We start from the raw sequence: 21,443 nt of genomic DNA, 5'->3' as shown, positions 1-21,443 counted from the left end.
GAGAAGAACTGTAGTATGTTGCATAGAGATAGTTTTTGTGATATTTTGATGAAGAAAGTGGCTGGTTTGTTTGTTTGTTTGTTTGTTTGTTTGTTTGTTTGTTTGTTTTTGCCCTTGTCTGAAGAGTCTGCTTGAGGCTAAAGTGAAGAGTCTTGGATTAATTCCATTGGCAGAGGACATCTCAAAACAACCTAGTATTGACTCTGTCATGTGGTTATTAGTGTTAACTCTAATGAATATTTATGATGAAAGCTGAGCAAGTAAAAAATACAAAATGTACAGATTGAGATTGAGGAGAAAAGGGGCACCAGGAAGTAGATTAGAGCTAAGACCTATGTTCAAGGATATAAATAGATTAAGAAATGGAATAAAAAGAATGGTGACCTCAAGGCAAGACTACACCTAGCTAAGCTTCCAGTTTGTGAAAAGGAATTAAACAACATCTTAGGTCCAGGCATGGTGGTATATGCCTTTAATTCTTGTACTCAGAAGGTAGAGGCTAGTGGGCTCTTTGAGTTTGAGGCCAGCCTGGTCTAAAGATTGAGTTTCAGGACAGCCAAACTGAGACAGTGAAGGAAACCATTGAAAGTGGGAAGCTGGTAAAGATGTAATTGAATGAGCAGGCCTTGTTCTGGCCCTAGCAAGCAACAGAACTTGGCAGCTTTGGCTATGTAGTTCTGGCTTTAGAGTCAAGGATAGAAGAAAGGGGTTATGGAATCTTCCTCTGTACCTAAGGAAATCTGGTAAGGCCAGGCATGTGTTATGAGTGTCCCTGAATGGAGGCTTTGAGAGGCCATTGTGCGAAGCTGAGAAGTTGAAGCCTGAATTGACTTGGAGACCCCAAGATGTTCGAGATGTCAGAATCATGAGATACCAGCTGAAGGAAGATGCTAACAAGGAGTGTAACCAGTCCAAGAGAAAGAAATGCATTGCAGGCAACAAAACTGAAAATAGTTGGAGATCTGAAGAATGCTTTGACATCAGATATGGAGATGCAGGGTTTGGAGTTTGCCCACCTGGTTTTCTGTCTTACTTTGGTCCAGTATTTCCTCACTATCCTCCCTTTCCTCCATTTTGAAGTGGTAATGTATATCCTGTGCTATTATATGTTGGAGGTAAGTGTTCTATTTTTTTTTTATTTTATAAGGGATTACAGTTAAGAGATTGAATCTCAGAAAAGACTTTGAACTTTTGAATTTTAAACATTGTTGAGACTGTGATAGACTATGGGGATTTTTGAAGTTGGACTAAAGGCATTTTGCATTATGTTATGGTTACAAGCCTATGGGTGCCAGGGAGTATAATGTGGTGATTTGAATGGTATGACCCCCATAGACTCATGTGTTTGAATGCTTGACCCATAGGGAGTGGCATTATTAGGAGGTGTGGCCTTGTTGGAGTAGGTGTGGCACTGTGGGGGCAGGCTTTGAGGTCTTATATATATGTTCAAGCCGTGCCCAGTGTGACAATTCACTTCCTGTTGCCTACAGATCAAGATGTAGAACTCCCAGGTACCCCTCCAGCACCATGTCTGCCTGCATGCTGCCTTGCTTCCTGCCTTGATTCTAATGGACTAAACCTCTGAAACTATAAGCTAGCCCCAATTAAATATTTTCTAAGAGTTGTAATGGTCATGGTATCTTTTCACAGCAATAGAAGCCCTAAGATAGACACCATGTCCATTTGCCAAAACAATGGTGGTGGGTTCTCCATTAGGGTCTATAGCATCCCCTACTATGTGCTTTTGACCAGTTTCCAGTAGCAAGCCTGAATTTTCTCCTGTGGAACAGGATTTAAATTCAATCAGTAAGTGGTTGGTTCTCTCCATGATAGCCATGCTAATATTGTACAAGTGAACATAACCTGCATGGAAGGTTGATATTGTATTCATACCTGGGTAAGACTGTTAGTGATTTATCTTCTTCAGCAGCTTGCCCACCACCCTCTGACATTGTGGAAACTAGCCATCAAACAGGAAGAGTCCACCTCAGTTTCACATTGGTTTTTCTATTGGCCTAAGTATTTCTTTTCCCACCTTGAGATTATTATCTGAAACCCCTAATCCTTGATATGATGGTATCTGGAGGTAGTACCTTTGTGAATTCATTAGTCTGTGCAAAAGGGGCTCCCAGGAATGGGTTTAGTGTCCTTATAAATGAGACCCCAAAGAGATACTTCACCTCTTCTATCATGTAAGGACAGAAAAAGAAGAGGAGGAGGAGGAAGAGGAGGAGGAGGGAGTAAGGGGAGCAGGAGAGGACATGCCAGTAAAGAAATCACTTAACAACTTGATCTTCTATTTCTAGCTCCCAGGACCATGAGAAGTAAACTTCCAGTGCTGAAGCTGCTCTGACTTGTCACTTCTTATAGCAGCCCTTAGTGGGCAAGACAGAAGCCATTGTGGTTTGAATATATAATTTTCACCTTGGGCTAATGAGTGAAATGCTTGGCTCTTAGATGGTGTGCTATTTTAGGAAGGCATGGAAACTTGAAGGTAGGGAAACTGGGGGACTAATGTTGGGGGTATATTATTCCTAGTCACTTCGCCTGTCTCATTCTCTGCTTATTCATTAACCACAGAGTTCTCTGCCACCTTTCTGCCCTTGTGATTGTATTAGTTACTTTGCTTGTTGCGACAATGAAATAATCTGACAAAAGTAATCTAATCCCAGTGACAAGCCACTGGAGAAGACTGATTTCCCCTTCTCCAGCAAGGGAATTGCAAATAGCTTACTGGTTAGGGTAGAGACTTTGGGTCTACTTCCCAGGGAAAATCAGTTTTCTCCAGTGGAGTATCATTGGTACACTTTAGAGTATGAGTAGTTGATCAACATAAAAGTAACTCTAGTTTGTCTTTGTGCCTTTTTTTAGTGTACTTTTCTTCTGTTTTCTCTTGTTTTGTTTTATTGTGTTTTTGCTTGCTTGTTTTGATTTTTTTTAGTGTGTATGTGTCAGGAGGAAGAGAAAACATAAAGTTAGGTGAGTATGGAGTAGGGTAGGATCTGGAAGAAGTTGTGTGTTGCAGGGCAGGAAAGACATGACCAAAATATATTGTATGGATTTTTTTTTAGTGGAAAAACAAAAAAAGGAACCCGATGTATTGACTCTGTGACAAATATTCCCAAAGATTTTTTTCTATGATGATGCTAAATGCCATCCTGTTGACAATCAAGATTAACCATTACAACACTGCCTGTACACATAGGATCAAGCAACCACAGGTAGAAACCTCTGGAACTGTGAGTTAAAATAAACCACCCCTCCTTTCTGTTGCTCCCATGAGCAATTTAGTTCCAGTGACACAGAAGTAAGTAATATAAATGACATAAGTAGAAGGAAGAGTGGCTAACCACAACTCATTTAACCAGAGAAAGTTGAGGTGGAACATTCTTTAAAAGTGAGCAACAAAGAAAGGCTGTGACCATTCCTGAGAACGACCTACCCAAGGTTCAGCCTGCCCCAGTCCCCATGCCATGAGGAATCCTTCTCTCACAATGTCTTTCCATCCTCATTCTGGAACAGATGAGCCCAAGACTCTTTATAACTTTCAATCCTCTTTTTATGATGCTCGGAACTTGTCTCCATCTGCTAGGCAGGGCTTTAATGCAAATCCGAGTTTGCTTTTATGGTTTCAATTAACCTAATAATAAAGCAGGGCAGGCAGGCTCCTGGAAAATCCTCCCTTCCCACCCACTTTCAGGCAAGTTACCCATCCGCCTTGTCTGAAATAAAGATGGTGATGGTTTCATCCAACAGCTGGAACCCTTTGCCACATTAACCGTGTCCTGCCTCTACAAATTAACATGTGATTGAGCTATAATCCTGACTGGGAAACCCTTTGGAGAAGACCCAGTCCAGAGCCTTGTGGGACAGTCAGTCTAAGGGTCACTCAGGCAAGCACTGTTTGCCTAAATGTAGCATCCCACAGGAAAATCACGGTCCAGAGACTAAGACATGCACTTATGTTTCCCGTCTCACTTTTTCACCTGCAATAAGAGGGCAATTGCAGAAACCATACAGGATGTTGTCAAGACTGAACATCTGACTTTCACCAAGCCCCTTTCTGCCTTCTGTAGAAACAAGGAGCAAGCTAGGAGATACAGTGATGATAAATCATCCTCGTTTGCCCAGGATTGAGGTGTTTCTAGGAATAGACAACTATTGGTGAAATTATTAAGGCCGCTCCACATAGTTAAAAGGGAGGTTTATTTAATGGTATAACTTACAAATGAAGGGATAGGTAGGTCGCAGGGTCTGGGAAGGATGTAGCGAAGTCTGGCAGTGTTCTCTGAAGAATTCTACTCAGTCCACCTCCAGCGTCCAGGGTCCGGGGACCACGAGAGGGTGGCACATCTGGATCTCACGTCTTCAGGGCCCTCTCTTGGCCCTGCCTTATAGGCGTGATAGTTACCAAAGCCTCAGTGGGGGTTAGAACTTCCAGACCAAAGCTGGAATGGTTACCCATTACAGAGAACTTTCCATTTTTATTTTTATTTCTTTTATTTTTAAATTTGTTTACTATATATGTGTGTGCCACAGTGCATGTATGTATGTGTTTATGTGCCACAGTGTGTGTGTGTTTGTGTGTGTGTTAAGTCAGAAGAGAGCTTTTGGGAGACAAGTTTCTCTTTCCACCATGTGGATTTAGGGATCAAACTCAGGACATCAGGCTTGGTAGCAATCACCTTTACCCTGAAGCCATTGTGGTCTCTTCACCATGGTCCTCCGCAGGTGTGCACATGGATCCCAGTTCCAAACTGCATTCTCTTCCTTGCCCATGACTTGCTTGAAAATTTCATACAGCTTTGAGTAGAGGCATTTCAGTGGTAGAATTATTATCATAAATTTCTTCCTAAACCACAAGTTAAAATATCATTAGGATCCTTTGCATTTACATAGTGTGTGTGTAGCAAGAACCACAGTTAGCACTTAGGAAACATCTGCAAGGCCAGTCAAGGTATCCAAGGCCACATAACAATAATGTGACAGGAGTCCCCTGTTTTGACCAGGTCATTAAATCACTCACTCTCTCTCTCCATTTCCTCAGCTCTAAAATGGAAGTAAAATAACTTACCTTGGTCAAAGTGAGAGATAATGCATTTAAAGTGCCTTATTTTTATAGGTAATTTATTAAATGGTGGCACTAGCTCATTACTGTTTTTAACCTAACAAAATTGCTTTGTGCATGTACAAAAATTGCCTGGCATTTGGCCTTTGGTGCTTATGCACTCTCTTTGGGTCATGTGTGTCCCAGTATTTTCAGCACTTGGTTGATTAGGTAGGTGTCAGTCAGCATTTTTAAAGTAAACAACAGCTTTTCATGTGATTTCCAAATTATCTTCTCTTGAAGCACACAGGGAATGTACCCTCCAGTGAATAAGCATTTGCTTATTCACTCACTGTGTGAAATGTTTCCCTGGACTTCTTATTCCCAATATGATTTTTCCTTGGCTAGACATCCCTCCACTCACACAGGATCTATTAGTCTTTGTTTCTGAAGGTGCCACCACCTGTGGGTTCAGACCTAGCGCTGTCTGGATCTGGGGGAAGAGATTCACCTTAGGGTGAGTGCATTCAGCCTTACTGTAAGCACAACACTGAGGGTATATAGTACTTACAACACATGTTTCCTTTAACATCAGAAGAAAGGGGCTGCTGAGAGATCCCAGCAAGTAAAATTCTATCTTTGTAAGTACAAGGACATAGGTTTGATTTTCAGAACATATGTTCAAGAAGTGTTCAAAAATTAAAAAAAAAAAAAAAAAACTGGGTGAAATAGCACATGCCGGTAATTACAGATCTAGGAAGGCACAGACTGGTGGATCCCAGGCAACTGGATTAGTATTGAGGGTGACACCCGAGGTTACCCCTCCACACACAGGTACACATACCCTCTCACATACATGTGCACTCTAAAACATGCACTTCGTACACACACATACGCCAAAAAATAAAATAAAAATGGAAGATGGACTGGAGACATGGCAAAGAAATTGAAGAACTTGACTGTTCTTCCAGGACATCTGAGTTCTGTTTCTAGCACCTCCATTGGGCAGCTCACAACCACCTATAACTGCAGTGGCTTTTAATACCCTCTTTTGTACTCTGTGGGTACCTGCACATACATACACATAACCTCCCTCAGATATACTCATATACATATCATTACAAGTGAAATTTTAAAAATCAGAAGGACAAAATCAATATAATCCAATATATGTGTATTAATGGTACATGAAGGGTAAATTGCTAAATGCCCAAAAAGTCAATACTGCCTCCAGTACACTGATAGCGTGAGGTATATTGTGTTCAGTAGCGGGAGCTAGCTCTAATAATGATTCCTTAAAAGTCTCTAACACCAGGATTCCTGAAAATGTAGTGGGAATAGAGGCTGAGGGATGATTGGGGAGATGGATGGGTGGATGGATGGATGAAGGAGCAAAAATAAATGAAGGTGCAAAGAGAAGTGAGTTATCAGTGCCAGAGTCGGGGAGATTTAGTGCCCTGCTAACTCCAAGCAGGGAGAGGTGACCTTGTGTTCTGACGGGGCTTAGTTAAAAATGACCCACAGTTTTAACCAGTCTCTGGACTTCTCACTAAAACCTCACTCTGAAGTTGATGTATAACTCAAGCAGGCATGTTTGGGCTGTCCATTTAACCTACTTGTGTAAATAAGAGTCATTCTAAAGGAATTAACAATAAGGCAAAAAAACAAAACAAACAAACAAACAAAAACAAAACATCAGATCCAGGTAGAGGGCATCAGGCTTAACTGCCATCTTTCTACACGCATAGGCTGCCTTTAGGAAGACATTGTCCTCCCTCCAGTTTTTGCTTCTCTTTCTCTCTCTCTCTCTCTCTCTCTCTCTCTCTCTCTCTCTCTCTCTCTCTCTCTCTCTCTCAATCTCTCTCTCTTAATACTATGCACCATTTCACTTGGATTAAAGATAAGAAGAAGTTTTGATTTGAAAAGGAAGAGTGAAGAAAATGCAAAGTAGTGACACCACATAAACTAAAAACGACATGACTAATATGTTCTGCTCTATATTTGGAGATCCAAAGCACCTGAGAAACAAAACGGGCCCTGATTTCTAAGCACTAAAAGCACCAAACAGTAAAGAGACTATCAGCATGGTTTTCAAAAGATTTATTATTGTATGAGTGTGTGGGGGAGGAATGCACTGTAGGTGCCCACAGAAACCAGAAGAGGGAGTCGGATTCCTTGGAGCTGGAGCTATAGGCGGTTATGAACCTCCCAGTATCGATGTTGCAAGCTCAGGTCCTCTGGAAGAGCAGCGAGAGTTCTTACCTGCTGAGCCTTCTATCCAGCCCAATCAACATGACTTGTCCTTGCTGTTTGATTTAGGCCTTTGATCTTCCTTGTCTGCACCTAAGAATCCTTGAGAAATAGCACTCTGACTCCTAAGTCCTTTACCCATACTTATTGGGAACTACCCATATCCCTAAGTCCCCAGGGACCAAGATCTGTTGCTGGATTAGCTTTATTTATGCCTACCCTTGCTCTCCTTATCCACACCCCTACTATCATTTCCACTCTGCTATAAACCATATTCAATAAGATGTAGATGCCCAGAATGGTATGGTGAATTATGACGACATCTCTGATGATAACCAGACATTGAAAGGGACACATTACAACTAATGAATAAATGGGCCAATTTGCACTAAAACACAATTGTAAATAAGCAACCTCAGAAGCAAGAAGGGCAGGGGCTGTTTGTTCTCATTCCTTGTAAAAGGCAGAGACAAATTGGGTGCAAATCGAGATCCAATAGGTGCTGACAGTAACAGATTAAGATCTATGAAATTTGGGAATACTTTAATGAGTTGTGTTGAACAGGATGCAAGAGCTCAGTAGCCCTTCCTGTGCTTGAGTTTGTACCATGTCTTAGAGTAATGAGGTCCTGGTAAATGAATGCTCAATCATCCTTGTAGGAGTATCTACTGGATTAGAAGAGGGCAAATGTGTGGTTTTCCTGTTTCAATCTGTATCATTGTCTCTCCTGTGTTACTTATGGTGAGTATAGTTACAACTGTGGTGCTTGCCTTGATGGCTTGTGAGGACAGATGTGATAACACCTGGAATTTGTCAGTAGGTCTTCAACTTGGCTGCACTTTAGAATCACCTGGGGAGCATTTAAAAAACAGAGATACCTCTTCCATCCAATTAAAATGGGACCCTAAGGAGTGACCCAGGCATCAGTCTATTTGAAAGCTACTCAGGTGAATCTGCTGTGCAGCCAGGGTTAGGGACTGCTGAACTAGATGATCTCCAAGGCTTCTTCCCTTTCACACTCTGTGACTCTAGAATTTGGTTTATAATTACTTGAGATATATTGGCTCTGATTCAGAACCATCTTTACTTGAAGGGGAAATGTCCCCTAAGTAACAATGGAAGGATACAGAAGGGCAAGCCAGGTCCTGAGATGGTGGATTCCACATGTGTCTCAGAACCATAGTCCCTCAAGGTAAGTTGAGAGTTAACATCAAGATTGCAATATTTTCTCTTTAAAATGTCTGGCATTTTATATTAGTGAGGTCACACATTATATATCTTTTTGAGCTTGGTTTGTAAACTCAACACAATGTCCTCGAGGTCCAAGCTGTTACTGTAGCTACAGGTAGTTTCTTCGTTTTATTGACTGGCATTTCATGGTAGAGACACAGGCAATTTGTTTAATCATTCACTCGTTGAAAAAATTAGAGTTGGTTCCAGTTTTCAAGTATTAGGAACAAGGCTGCTGTGCACATTTCTGCAAGACTGTTTGCGTGAACATAAGTTCTGATTTGGCAGGATAAAAGGCCCAGTAGTACAATTTGTGTGTCTTATGAGAAGTGATTATTTAGCTTTGTAAGATGCCACTAGACCTGACCAAACTAATTTCCAGAATAGCCACTGTACATTTCTGGTTTGTCTTTACCACTGACAGTACTTAGTATAGTATAAATATACTGGCTACTTGGAAATGTTAATGCCAGCTGTTTTGGTAGGTGTGTAGTGACAGCTCACTGCACTACTAGTTAACACTTTCCGACTGGCATTTCCAACAGCCTGCGTGATTTCAATTACTTTTATCTTCTATTTTTTAACTTTTGTTGAAGGATATAATCTATCTTGTTGAGTGTTTCACATGTGCTTGAAAACAACTTGCATCTTGTGCTCTTGAATCATGTCCTGTGTATGCCAATTCAATTATGCTGACTAGTTACATCATTATTTCTAGTAGTTCTAGCAATTTCTGAAAGAAGAGTGGTAAAGTTGCCTAGACATGAGCACAAATTTCCTGTTTCTGCTATGAGGATTTTGCTCACATAGTATAAGCTTATGCTCTTTTGGTGCACATACATTTAAGATATTTGTGTCTTCTTGGTGGAATGACACTTTTGTCATCGTATGATGTCTCTCTGCCTCTGGTAATTTCCTTGTCTTTATCTGTCTCCTGAACCTATCAATTATCATACAGTAATATCCTTATGTCACATATATTTCCATGGAATATTAACACAACTTTACATGACACTTTTAAAATGAGATGTTACAGACATAAATGGAAGAGTGGAAAAAGTAAGGTGGAGAATATGAGGGATCCTTGAGAAAGAGTGGCTCTGTATCTTGACTTTGGTACTGGTCCCATAGATCAAAATGTATAGAATTAATTCACACCACAAACTGTCTAAAACTAAACACACACACACACACACACACATACACACACACACACACACACACACACACACACACACACACACACACACAAGTATGCATGAAATAGCAAGTTTTAAATACATTTACTGGGTGTATAAATGGAAATTTATTAGTTTTGATATTCTATAGCTTTGTAAAATGTTACCTTTGGGAAAAACTGGATGAAGGGTAGCTAGGACATCTTTGTATTCTTTCTTACAGTTGCATATGAGTCTAGAACTATTATTGTAAAAAGCAAAGAAAATTGATAAGATTCTTCCCACCTTTGTATGTCTTCAAAATGTTCCACAGCAGAGGATTTTGAAAAGTTATGTAAAATGTTTCAGATGTCCCTGTTGGTGGTTGGTGTTTCTCAAGCTATTTGGTCCTGTGTACAGTTCCTGAAGACAGCTGAACTAGGACTACACCATGGTGGTAAAGACCCAGAACAAACAAAGTGGCCTCTCCGGTCCTACCTCTAGCAGGTTTGTTCTAACACCTGGCAAGTAGGTTAAGTTTGAACGTTATTTAAAATGATACAGGTAACAAGTCTACCCCAGGGGTTTTGACCCAGTGAGTATTCAGTAAAAATTGGCTGCACTGTTTCATTATCATGACTGATAGCAGAGTAGACCAGCCACCATAATGCTCATGAGGTACTGAGACCTGTTGGACTGGTGATTGAACAAGGCAGATGTGATGACCCAGTTGTTCAGTTACCCCACCAGGCCAGCCTCCACAGTGGCCTGCGTCTGGGTATACTCATGACTCCACTTCTATTCAGCACTCCAAATGTCTCCAGCTAACCCAAACCACAATGAAGCCAAAAGATCATACATTTGACCCAGATCACACAAAACTGAAAACATCAAGTAAACATCCTACTTTCCCAGCTCCCAACACAGACATCCAGCTCTATACTATGGCGGTCTTGACTTCCAGTCACAGTGTACGTAGGTCCCATGAACAAAGAAACAAAGTGGCATAATAGCCTATCAGCAGCTGAGTCTTATGATGGCAAACGGAAGTGTAGGCTTTAGACAGAGACTGTGTTAGTCAGGGTGCCAGTGGTAGCCATGTCAGAGGAGCATCAGATGGCAATTGAAGTTCAGGTGTCAACCCACCAGGAGGCAAATCCCTGATGGGTGAATCTCGGATAGGCAAGGCCCCAAGACCTCCAGTCACAGAATGTCTTTTGCTTCTGCTGTGCCTTTACATGTTTGCTGCTGCCATCTTTCTCTGGTATCTGGCATGGTGTGAATGGGTGTGGAGAGGTCCCCACTGCCTGTAATGTAGTGTGTTCATCTCATGGAAACATCCCTTCTACTAGGCATTTTTACCTGTGGATTATTATGAAGATGATTTCTGCCTAAACTGTACTGTCTAATTGATAATGATCATGTTAGTTTAAGTAGAGTTTGATAATAAAATAAAAGAAAAAAGTGTCACACAGCTAGAAGATATGAGTTTCTATTGAGGAGCCATATAAGCTGGAGCTTAGGTTAATGATTAAGAAAAACAATTGAGTCCCAGTAGCCCAGCTAGTTCAAGTTCTTCTAATCTTAATGTTGGGAGATGTGTTCAAAGGTTTCAGATTGCATCATAGCTAAAACAATGCTTTGAAAATAACTCAGTGAGACTAGGATGTTTTTGTCAAATAGTTTTGAGGTGAAAAACCCAAGAAGAAAATCTAAAGTTTTAGAGAGATACATAGTTGAATGAGGAACTCATTAAGGTCACCATATAACAAGAACAAAGCAGCCCAATTAGCATCAACTGACAAGTCTTTCTTGCTAGGGTTGGTTGATGACCAAAGGTGATGATTAATTCCTTGTATGCATTTTTGTTCTCAATCTCCTGATGCAAAAAACTATTGATGAGTAAATATGCACCCTAAAGATTTAAAGTAGAACTGGCTGATTCTTTTTCATATATAAAAGTTTATATTTGTGATTCTTTTAAGATTTCTTTTAAGATTACTTTTGAGATAAGTAATAAAGTGACTGACCCTTTCTTTGTAACCACAGAATGCAGCCTGCCAACAAAAGAATACCTTGCTTACCTATACAGTTAATTTATAACAAGTTGCTTGGGTATGAATGTACATGGGTTCTTGGGATAATTTGTTTTTCACCTGTAATACATAAAATGTTTAACCATGTTAAGGGATATGGGAAACATACTGTTTTTTACTCATATTCATTATAATCATTCACTTGAAAAATAGAATATAGCCACATTGTAATTTTTATATTACTTGAAAGACTTTGCTGGGGTATATAAGCTATAAGGGAGAAAAATAGAAGGAGAAGGAAAACATCAAGAATGAGAAATAAAGAAGAATAAAGATAGAAGGAGAAGGAAAAAATCAAGAATGAGAGAATTAGCAGAAAAACATCAAGAGAGACAGAAGGGACATTTCTGGAGAAAAGAGAGCAGAGAATACAGAAGAACAAAGAAGGAAACTATCAAGAGAGTGTAAGTGTCTTTTCCTGTTAACCCCCTCAGATAAAAAAAGTTGTAGTCCATGGATTCTCTGTGAGTTTTGCCCTGCTGGAGGCTGGTCCCCGAGGCAGCAACACCAGGGGTATGTGATGAAGGGGTAGGGATGGAACTGGAATGTGAAGCAGGCAGGAAGACTGAGCAATCCTGCCTCAGAATCAGCTTTCACTAGAGAACAAAGACCGGAAAGGACATGCACCCATGCCAGGCCAACTTCTCTTTTAGGAGGTTCAGGTAAAAATTAATCAGAGGGCCTTCCTGTTAGATAGTGAGCATCCAGTCCCAGTACCAGACAAAGATGCAGCTGACCCCTTAGATGTCCCCAGTACTGTACTGAGGTAGAGCAGAAAAACATTTCTCCCCTCCACCCTCTCCCCACTCTGGACAAGGAGAATCCATGGGCTCCCTGCCCTTCAACGAGGAATGGTTTCTCAGAACAATCCAAGATGCTGCCTCCACCAGAAGAAGAATTACATTCTGACCATACCTTTGGGCAGTGCACGAAAGGCAGAATCGGCACTGCATTAAAGGGAAATGAGTATTTGTTTTGAAATGTATTTAAAAGCTCTGGCTGGTTAATTATTTACGGACCAGCAGGTATCTCAGCTACCATGGAAACCTCTGGCTCTGAGACTCCTTCCTGGACCCCAGTCACTCCTCTGCAGCAATGTACACACACACACACACACACACACACACACACACACACAAACAGTGAGAGAAATAGGTTCACACATACACACACATATACAGAGAGAGACTCGCACACACATAAATACACACAAGTACACACATGCCCCCCACACATAAATATACATTTACACATACATACACTCATACATATATACATGTATACACAACATTCACACAAATTCTAATGTATGCCTATAGACACACACACATAATCACATATAGCCATACATTTACATGGCCTAAACATAGCTACATGACACTCAAAAGCACTCACAGTGACATATACATATGCTTACATTTATATACATACAAACTCGCCCATATGCCTTTATAGACACAACCTTTTTCTCCCCACACAGCTGTTCCCCTCTGGAGTGCCTTGTGTGGAATGATTGTTCTGTCCTGCTTTCTTACCTTTAAAGTGTTTGGAAGCAGCCACACAAGAGAAAGAGACCCTTGAAACTTTTTCAAGATGGCTTAGAACATTCCCCTCTCTCCTTCTGAGTGGGCTATCTTTACAGCTGGAGTGGATATAGTGCAGCTCCTATTCCAAACCACAGCCAAGTGCTATGCCATCAAGAACAGGCATGCCACTGACTCTGCTGTCCCTACTCTGGGGTTTAGGGGAAAGGAACAGTAGACTACACACACTGGGGACCAGAATGGTCATGACCACTTACTATCTATCTGGCCCAGGTCTAATTCCTTAGCCTGTCTGAGCCATAATTTCTGCATCTATCAAATGGAGAACCCAACAGCAACAGTAACTCTTGGATAAGGTGTGGACTTTGTGAACGATGATGAAGCCCTAGTTAGGGAAGGATGAACACTTTCTCCAAAGCTACACAAGACACTTAGCAGAGGTTGCCTTTCCTCCTCTACCTCCATCCTGCAGGATACTTCAGAACCAGAATACTAGGAGACACACATGGCACGTTGGGGCTGGGTGTCTGGCTCCAATCTGTATCCACTTCCTCATAAAGGATCTTGACTGGAGGGGACCCATGCTGGCAGCAGAGCTGAGGCCCCTAGCTGGGAAGTTGACTGGCTTTTCCTTTCCAAGGAGCTTTTCAGGAGCTGGAGCAGTGGCTCGCGTCCCCCCGACACACACACACACTGCTGTGCTACTGCACCACTGAACTATATAATTGCATATTTGTTCCTGTTGGGGCTTGAAATATTAGGGCCCAGTGTATAATTCCAGGGCTCCTGCACTGAAGATCCTACCATGTAACTACAAAATAAAAAGACAAATAATGTGGCCAGGGCTGCAGTCCACACTATTCTGGTTAATTAATGGGAAATTTTATTAGGAGCAGGCAGAAATCAGTGAACCTCTGATGCTCAAGATAGCCCACATGATTCTTAAAGGGACAGGGGGGCCTTGAAATAAATCCCGCAGGAGTTCTGTTTCGGATGCCAGTTTACACACCTTGCCGCATGCATTTTTGAACATTTTTGTGATCTGTGGTGGTAATGGGGGAGTGCAACTAACCCTGGCAAGACAGAAGCAAAGAATCTGAGGCCAGGGAGACGTCAGAGCAGCAAGGTAGACCGTCTTCAGGGGCTGGGGACCTCTAGGGGATGCACAGCGAGGGGAGGACAGTGGGATCAGAGAGTGGTAGAGGCAGCACACATGGCAGACAGTTAATAATTCTTCCACAGTCACTTAAGAGACAGTGCAGAGAAAAGAGCTCAGAATGTAAAGCAGAAGTTGTCAGTAGGCTGAAGATATGACAAGGGGCCAAGGGCACTGAGCCTGAGCAAAGCCTCTGCCAGCCAAGGAGCTCCACATGCATTCTCTTTGGGAGGGCCCAGGGAGTCCAGTACATGGCTTTCCAGAGACTTGAAATTGAAACAAGAGGACAAAGTTTGACTGTGTGTCTTTTCAAGAGTGTGCTCTAGTTCAATCATGGTGAGAAGCACCCATACAGGAGAGGCTGGGCCAGGAAGATCATGTGAGTTCAGGGACCGTCTGAAGGACAGAGCAGGAAACCATCTCTGAAAAAGAAATGTTCAGAGTATTTCTGGGTGGCAAGATCAACTGTTAGAAAAGGAAGCTCTAGCTAGGTGTAGGGTGCGGGTTCCATAAGGCAGAACACCACAGCACCGAGAACTGTCTGTTCATTTACTGCTCACTCAGGTGTTGGTGATACAGACCTGGCTGCCATCAGCCCTACAGTGTCCCCAGCTGGGTTCTAGTACAGTGATTCCAAAGCCGAAGGGAAACCCGAAGTCTTCTGCATGCCAGGCAAGCACTACTACTGAGCTCCCCTCAGTTCATTGTGTATTTTATCTGTCTCTCCATTTTCTGAGAGGACCGTATGCACAGAGGTGATGCTGGCTAGCAAAGGTCATGAAGGAAGGAAGCGGTGTTACATCCAAAGCAACACCAAGCATTCTGGCTCTGGAATCCAGAGAAGACCATTTGCAGTGCTCCAGTGGAAGGCAGGGGATGGAAAGCATGGGCCTTGAGCTGTCTGCATTTGGCACACATGGGAGATCAGGCTGGGGGACAGAAAGAAGGAAAACCTCGCCCTCTCCTCCTTCTTCTCCTCCTTCCTCCTTTCCTCTCACTCCTATCTATTCCTCTCTCCTTGGTTTTTTTCTTGTGCGTCTCTCTCCATGTCTTTTTCTCCTTTTCCCTTCCTTCCTTCCTATCCTCCCTGGTGACCTGTTCTCTCCCACCTTTTCCTCCACCACTTTGTCTCTTTCTCCCTCTTGTTTTTCCTTTGACTGTCTCTCACTGTCCTGTCTCTACATCTTGCTCCTCTGTCTCTGTCTTTCTCTCGATCCCTGTCTATCTATGCCTCTCCAGTTCTCTTTTTCTCATCTCTCCCTTTCCATCTCTTTTTCTTCCTTAGACTCTCTTGATCATTCCCTCTTCCTCCCCACCCTTGCTAGAAACAAGAATGGAGGAGGAAGGAGTAGAGAGATCAAACGGCAGAAGGGTAAAACTGTATCTAAACGGGGCCTTTCCTGGACTTGTCTGGGGGCTGCCGGTGTTCCTTCCACATTTCCTATTTACATGGTGCTGAGTGCCGGTTAGCTCAGCTAAGTAAGTCCTCATAGGCACTGCCTGCGCATAGGAAAACCTGTGGGGAGATGGAGTAGGCACTGGAGTTTAAATCTCACTGCCACGCCTGCCTTGGTTGAAAAGATACGGAACAAGACAATTTCGTTCTGAAGACAGTGAATTTAGTGCAGGCAAATGAGGTATCGGGAGACACTGATGAGTTGTATGTCATAAAATCTTTGCCTCTCGAAAGAATCTCCTTTGTCCCAGCTTCCTTTGGGTGATTGGCCTGGCACACCCACACTAGGTGTAGAGGTGTCACACTCAGGGAATGGGGACTCCAAGGGAGCTGTTGTACAGCAAGGCTATGTCCCACTGTGGTGGGAGTGTGAAGAGGTGGGATGCCTGTCATGTGACAATCCCAGACTTCTTCTGCAGCTGTTTCACAGAAGTGCTTGCAATGCGGGTTGCCTGTGTATTCCACCAGCTAGTGAAGCACATGTCTGAGGAACTCCCCGGGCTCTCTAGCTTTCCTCTCCAGTGGTGTCAAGCAAATGGAGCTTGTTCTGTGCTCTGGTGACACCTTCCAGGATCGTGTGAGAATAGAGTAATAGGTTGTCACAGATCACATCTGTTCCCAGGATTCCTGTCCTACCAATGACTATGCTCCCCGTGGACAGGAGAACCGGAGCCATTTTTCATCCTTTTAGCATAAGCCCAGCAAGCATCCCCTGGAATCCCTAAGTGCTCCTTGGGGTATAAGCAATGAGAACAAAAAACCTAGAAGCTGTCTTTAATACCACAGCCATAAAGATGAAGACAGGGACATAAGACTCTCCAAACTAAAGCCCCCAGCAAGAGCACCTGCCTCTGGAGCACAGTGCAGGATGATGTGGGCTGATCCAAGGGCTATCTCGGGACCTCTCATCCCCTCCTTTTTATCACTGCTTAAGCCTCTCAGAAGCCTTAGCAGGTGTTCCTGCCTATGGCTGTTAGTTGCTCATACCCACTTCCTAACCTGTACAGTGAACTCTCTGTTTACTAGCCCTAAAGTTACCTCCTTCATTTTTCTCAGAAGGGTCCTCATTCTAGTGATGGATTACGGGTACAGGCCAAGTTCACTGTGTTCATTCCCTTACCATCTTGTCAGCTGAAACTAGATCCATTTTCAGCCTTTATCCCTATAAGCCATCTAAAGAGATCTCTACAGAGGCCCAACCAGCTATCTAAATACTTCCTATTCTAGCTTAAGTGTAGGATGTCTCTCACAGGCTCACATGGTTGAATACCGAGTAACCAGTGTGGGGTGCTATTTTGAGAGGTTGTGGAAACTTTAACAGATGGGACCCCACTGGAAGGAGGGGTTCCATAGAGGTGGGTCTTATGGACTACAGACTAGCCAGGGTTCCAACCTAATGTTCTGCTTCCTGCTGTACTATGTTGTGAATAAGCAGTCTCACATTCCCACTGTCATAGAAATGAACCATCCTGCTTATCATGGCTCAGCGGGTTGTGTCCACTCAAATGGTGAACCTAAAAGAATCCTTCCTCTCTCGTCATTTCTCATCAGTGACATATTTTGACCCTAGCAATGAGTAAAGTGACTAATAGACACCCTCTGGAAACATGGAAGGGAAACACAGCAACTCCAAGATGCTGCAGATCCACCTGGATGTGGTGTATTGCAAAAGGCCTCTAACACAGAGCCTCATGCAACAACCCAGAGAAGCCAAAACCACACTTAGATTCATGGGTAAGCCGTGTGTGCATGGAGGCTTCCTATATGAACTTACAGGTCTGTTGGAGAATGGAGACAAGGGTCCAGATTCCAGTTCTTTGTGTATTACTTACAAGGAACCAGTTCCCTTGACACAACTTTCTAGCTTGCAAAGTTAATGCCCCTTTAATGTTTTACCCCAAGTGCCCCTTGATTTCTCGGGAATTGGCTTTTGATCTAGTAGAAAACAGGCCCATTCCTAATTGTTCTGCCCCTCCTGTGACTTTGTATATAAAATGAAGCTGCGGATATTTACTTTGCAGAAATGTGATGGCACAAATGTGCTCTGGTATTTATAAACCACAGAGACATTCATAACGACCAGATGTCTGGACCCTACATCTGGGTTACACAGATCTTTTATGGAGGCATACAATTTCTCAGTAAAGTCCCACAGGCTTTTAAATGCAGTAACCTGTGCCCAGGAAGGAGTACCATCCTGAGGTAGCTTAGAGTCTACAAGCTATCCAGATCAGACAGTTAGCATCTGTTGGAGCCAGGAGCTTCCCATCAGGAACCAGAAAGTCCTATATTCCAAGAATGGTCCAAGAAGATCTTTGTCCTCAGAGAATTTCTCTTCTAAGAGTAGAAACAAGAAAATAAATCATCTACGAGACTATGTGGTAGGGAGGATGTAGAGGGAAGACCATGAGAAAGGAAGTGTCACATGAGTTTTCTAGAAATAAAAAATAACATGGTATTATTCCCTAGGCCTGAAGATCCATAGCATTCATTTTTCTTCAAAGGCAGTCTTACCCTTAATATATCTCTGTTTTCATCACCTAAGGGTTTGGCTCCTTCCCAGAAGCAGGTGCATTCTCCACAGAAAAGACCAGTATAGGTTACTAAACAAAAATCCAATTAAGCTACTGGATGAGAAATGTAATTGTTCCGACCAAAGCACATCCACTCCCTGAAATGATATTTTTTAAAGAGGTGCTAGTCGTAGGCTTCTGTGTACAGGGTTGGCATACCACAGCTTTTAAGAGTAACAGGTACTATTCTTCCAAGAGTCTTAAAGGTCACTGGTTGTTCCCATTACAGTTAAGAAAGTATTCGGGTGTTCCAGCAACATGCAAACCTGGCAGGGCTTGAGACATTGTGGGTAGAGCCAGCACATCTCCTCCACCAGAGATTTGACTGCTCACACCTCAGACCTCTCTACAGACAGTACAGACAGCTGTGCAATGAGAATGCTACAAATTGTTTTGAAGGTCAGTTCAGTAGGTGCCCCAAAAGTTCTCATGCCAGAGACCTTTGGAAAGTGATATGTGGACTGGAAACATAAACACTTTGCATTGAAGCTCCTAGTCCCTCATTGCTTCAACCACTTTACACACTCTCAGTTGCTCATCTGTATCACTGTTCTTCCTTGGAACCAAGAACAAGAAACATTATTAATCATGGGTTAGCTAACTTCTCACTGCTGTGATAAATTAGTAATTTTTTTTTTTTGGCTCAAGGTATCACAGGCTTCAGTCTGTCATGGCAAAGGGGTATGCCAGAATTAAGCAGGTCATATCCTGGCAGCAAGGAAGAAGGGAGAGCGAGGTAAGAGAGACAAACAGAGGGAATCTGTGTTTGCAAGATTTTTCCTGTATCCTTTCTAGTCTATCCAGCCCCTGGCTTATGGGATACTGTTTTGTTTGTTTGTTTGTTTGTTTGTTTTTTAATTCATTCCTCTCTAAAGATATCCACACAGGCACATTAAGGGATATGCTTTATTGTTCTCTGAGGAACTTCATAATCTAATCAAGCTAACAATCAAGATTCAACATTGTATGCCTTTCTACAAAGGGGAAAAGTAGAAGACAGACAGTAATCAATGAGGTGTTACACCCTAGAAGCAGGAGAGAGTGAAAGCACACTGAGAATCTGATCTATGTGCAGCTATTACCACCACTTCCCAGTTGCCAGAGGGTTGCGGAACCAGCAAGTAACATCCTTTCCACCAAAGACCAAAGCCTTTGCCTGCGTCCCAGATGTCAGCATGCTCTAAAAAAGATACAGATGGTTACTTCACCTACTTCACCTGCCTGTGGCCAGCCATAACAGGACAAGCTGTAACAAGCTCTGGGACAGATCTCTCCAAGAGCCTCAGGGAGCCCCTCATGATCTAGGACCTAGCACATCCAGCCATTCAAGGCCTAACTGGGATGTATTCAGACTGAGTCTTGTTCAATGCCCAAAGTCATATTGGCCTTAGGCTAACAAGGCTCTATGTCCTTTGTCTCTTTCTAGCACTTCTGCTCCTCATCAACTGAGGATGGAAATGGACATATGAGTTCCTGTCCTCTCCTATAGTTTTCAAAGTCACAGAAGAGACCCTGGAGTAGCCTCTGTCCTCCAAGAACACCTCCCCCAGAAGCCTCACTTCCCAGATGAGTTGTTACTTTTCCTGTCATTAAAAACATCCGCTTAAGATTATATTAAAGGGGTTATAGTCCATTCCCTGTAACCATGAGTCTCTGCTTTTCAGGGATACATTATAGAAAGGGATCTTCTTCACCCTCTGGTTTCATCAAGGAGTGGAATACCCAACCAAGATTCCCTAGGAAGACAAGGGCAGAGTCTTGAGCTCCTAAATGGACCAGAAGACCAGGAGAGTGACCGGCTCTTCTGTGGCTTTATTTGGTCTATACATAAATGGCAGGACACACTCCATGCCTAGTTTGCAGCTTACCTCCTCAGAGAGTGGGTAATTGAAGAAAATGAAGTGTGGGTGAGAGGGCTGTACACCCTCTGAGAGCGTTGAAGTACCCAGGAGAAAATAAATAGGCTCTTGAGAGCCAGGCTTGAAGGACTGAGGGATAAGGAAAGTATCAGTGAGAGAAATGAAGCTAAGGAGCCTGAGAAATGTTAAGTCTCTGAAACCAACGGAGAAAGACCGAAATGTCCTGTGTTGGGGGATTTGAAGACTTGGGGGTTAAAAAAAAATATGTTTAGAAGTTCCTAGGGTCAGCCAAAGAGCACCCAGAATCCAAACACTGAAGAGAATCTTTGATGGTTAGGGATTCACCTCCAGGTGACATCTTCTAGACCCATCACCCCAGTTCCCTCAAACTCTGGAATTTCTTCCTACTGCCACAGAATAACTGTCTGTGAATATCAGCCCTCAGGTCTACTTCCTCCACTAGATCATCAAGGCAGAGGCAAGACCTTCCTTTTTTTTTTATGTTGAACATAATGGAGTTATTCAATAAACACTCGTTAAATTGAGGAGAGGGATGGATGGAGTGCCCTGTGATAAAGAGCCAACTGGGATTGGATCTGGATTCTCCACCGAATGCCCATGCCCAGTGGCATCACTGTTTCCCCGCTGTTCTAATGTGTTTACCTGATGCCTGACTTTGGTGTTTCTTTTCCCTTCCATGGCCCACTCTCTTCCCTCTTGCTCTCCAGACTGTACTTTTAGAAGTCACACGTTAAAACTAATCATATCTCCATACACTGGGAAAGTGTCTTCCTGTTTACCTTACAGTCATTAGTTGTAATGAGAGCATTGGACTTGAAAATGTCCAGCTCTCTTTTGGGGGCCCGATTTCTGCCGTGTCACCTCTAATTCCTATCCCCCCAGCTTTGCTAACACTGCTTTCTGACACCCTCCCTTCGGCTGATCTCACTGTCTCTGCTCTGTGTACCAGCTGCGTCGAGTCTCAGACCGAGAAAGATGCACGGGAAACAAGAGTCCACCAATCAACCATCAAGACAACGGGATTCAGTTAGTGCTACGGCACTATAACACAGTG

This window comes from Peromyscus maniculatus, chromosome 9 (assembly GCF_049852395.1).
Source record: "Peromyscus maniculatus bairdii isolate BWxNUB_F1_BW_parent chromosome 9, HU_Pman_BW_mat_3.1, whole genome shotgun sequence".
Lineage (NCBI taxonomy): Eukaryota > Metazoa > Chordata > Mammalia > Rodentia > Cricetidae > Peromyscus > Peromyscus maniculatus.
The sequence above is the reverse complement of the archived record's forward strand: the minus strand, read 5'-3'. Positions refer to the sequence as shown.